This window comes from Pteropus alecto, unplaced genomic scaffold (genome assembly GCF_000325575.1).
Source record: "Pteropus alecto unplaced genomic scaffold, ASM32557v1 scaffold454, whole genome shotgun sequence".
Classification (NCBI taxonomy): domain Eukaryota; kingdom Metazoa; phylum Chordata; class Mammalia; order Chiroptera; family Pteropodidae; genus Pteropus; species Pteropus alecto.
In genome coordinates, this window is record NW_006434901.1 from 536,610 (window position 1) to 539,931 (window position 3,322).

Genomic DNA, 3,322 nt, shown 5'->3' on the forward strand with positions numbered 1-3,322 from the left:
TGACTTGTGATTAATTTTTAACATTCGGCTAATTTATTTATGTGATAGGTCCTGAAAATCATGACTTTAAAAATAATTTTCCTTCATCAAGAGTTGTCTCCATAATAATACTCTTATATGCTTCTGCTAAGCAATTGCTCTGCTCTTTATATTCTACCTTGACTTAAACACCCACTCTCTTTCTCTAATTAAAGAGTCCAGTTTCAGATTTTTTTTATTGCCCAGAGAAAGAGAAAAAAAGGATAAATAAAAAAAAATGACATGCTTCAGGACTAATGCATAAAGGTCTGGAAATCACAAATCATTTAGTGCTTCCTATATTAGAACAGTAATTCTCAGGAAAATGTTTTATTCAGATTTAATCATCACCTCAGAGATCTCAGCTGAATCTTTTGAGATTTTTGGAACCCTTATTTCTGACCTAGTTTTTAAAATTTTCAGGTGTTAATGAACTACTGCTTTCTGCATATAAATAGGAAATCAAAACCATTTAGAATAAGTTATATCTTGTTATCTATTTGACGCGTAGATTTAAGCATATTATTTTACTTTTACCTGAAGCAATAGTGATGCCACAAATTATATACACCAAGACCAAATAATTAAAAGATGAAGAGACGAATTTCACTTACAAGGCGGCTTTTTATAAAGCTCTAAGAATGTGTACTATGTGAATATAAATTGTTGTTTGTGTTGTTAATTATTGCATTATATTTCTGAACATAGAATCACAGTACACTTTTAATAATTATTTAAAAATTTAAAAATATTTTTGCTTCCATATAAATAAAACAAAACATGTAAAAAGAACAAAATGATTCTTGTTTGAACCTTTCACCTACAATCATGTACATCAGCTAAGAGAGAATATTAAAATAATAGAAATCATAGGTACGATATATTGTTTCCTGGGTGCCCGTTTCCATGGTAATATTTCACTATTACAACCCTATGAGTTTGAAATTACTTCAAGTTATAGATTATAAAACTGACATTTAGTTTAAGTAATACTTTCAAGATCCAGATCTAGTAAACAGCAGGAGTAGAAGTCATGCTCATATCTGTCTGACTCTAGAGCCCACACTCTTAACCACTCTTTCAAGAAAAGTAAACTATTTTAGCCAGTATCACTCAGTGGTAGTTCCAAGAGTTGAACTAACTAAATAACTCTAGTTTGACCTAGACTTTCATCAAGATGTCTTTTATTTTTCTAACAACACTGTGTTACTTATTCTTTCTTGAACATCTTAATAATGCTGACCACCCACTGTATTTATAAAGCACAACATCTCTTAGGCAGTGTTTTTGGTTTTTTCATCCACTTTTTTTTCCTGAGCCATACTTTAGGCCTTGATGTCCATTCACCACGGTCAACTTATTCCAACTTTGATTGCTTTATTAATTGATTATATTTTTGTGAATCTCTTATTATGAATTTCAAGAGCAAGTCTTATGTGATACTTCTATAATACATAACTATTTAGCATCTTTTTCTACTTGAATCAGTTTTCTCCCTTGCTCTCCTAACATTACTCTTCACTGATTATTCTCTAAATGTCAGACTTCTCTTGATCGTTCTCCTCTAATACCCTATTTTTCTATGATAACACTTAAATCCAAACAATCCTCAGATTTATGTCTTTTTTCCTCTTAGGCAAGCTTGCTATGGTGAAAAGACATAACATTTGTAATAAAAGTATTTTGATATAAAATCTGTCTATACTAAGAAATACCCGGGCTTCCTTGAACTAGTTAGTTTGACTTCTTAATATCAGTTTCTCAATCAAATTATTTTAGATACTATTAGCTTATCTCATGGATATCTGTGAATCTCAAAGGAGATAGATAACACATATCAGAGTTCTCTGTAAACACTGAAGACTTAAAAAAGCGCTATTGTTGCTTTAAATTTATAATCCTTTGAATAACATATGGCTTCATTCCTTTAACTACTTATTTACTATTTACTTTGTACCTGAGGTACTCATAAGTCATCTCCACTACAGGCACTTCAAATGAGGGGGAAAGACAAAACAAAACAAAAAACTAAAGCATGTCCATGGTGGAGATTATGCTGAAAGGAGATTGTGCAAGTTTGGGGGCTATTGGTGAGAGGAAGTATAAGAGCTATTACGAATGTTTGAACAGAACCATTACATGATTAAGTTGATTTCAAAAAGATTTCTAGAGAAAATGTAGAGAAAGAGAATGGAATTTGTCTCTGGAAAACAAACAGCAGTGAGACTAAATCTACACCAGTGATAGAACATATAGGAAGGAGAGTTGAAGGGAGACATCTTACATTGTACTGACATGATATACCAAAGAAGTATAAGAGGGAGCTATAAATGTTGAATGACTTTCAAGTCCCAGTACTGAGTGACAACATGATAGTAATTCTGTTAAGCTAGATAGTGGGGTTGATGTTATGAGTTGAACTGTGATCACCAAAAACATATTTTGAAATCCTGACCTCTGATACCTGTGAAAGTCACCTTATTTGGAAATAGAGTCTTTGTAGATGTAATCAAATTAAGATGAGGTCGTCAGGGTGAGCACTAATCCAATATGACTGGTTTCCTTATAAAAAGACCGCGTAAGGACAGAGATACACAGGGAGTATGCCATGTGACGACAGGCAGATATTAGAATGATGCAACTGCAAATTGAGGAATGCCAAGGATTAACAGCTACCACCAGAGACTAGGAAGAGGCAAGGAAAGATTCTCCGATAAAGCTCTCAGAGGGAACATGGCCCTGCTGACACCTTTATTTCGTTCAGACTTGTAGCTTCCCAAACTATAAGACAATGAATTTCTGTTGTTTTAAGCCACTGTTTGTGGTACTTTGTTACAGCAGCCCTAGGAAACTAATACAGTTGATAACCTTAGTCTCTATTTGCTAAAGCTGTGTTCGAGGCCATTAGAACCCCCATGGGGAAATGTATGGCAGAGAGTAAGAAATACTCATCTCAGAGAAATGCTCAGAGAAAAGGCAAAGGGTAGAAGCATGGCTCTGAGAAACTTCAATACAGCAGCCATAGCTGAAATGATCTGATAAGGGGGACATGACATATTACATTAGTCGAAGTCATTAGAGCTAGCTGCTGGAACAACAATGATCCAAAAATCTACCATAATATAATCAAGTTTTCCTATTTACACTTGAAATAGGTTTTCAGCAAGAAGCCTTCTACATGGTAACTCAAGGATCCCAGTCCTTGCATCTTATGGTTCCACTACCTTAAAGGGACCCCTCAGGTTCTCATTAGAGTCGCTGTATTCAGATTCTTCTGCTAGAGCAAAGAGAGAGGGAGAGTGGA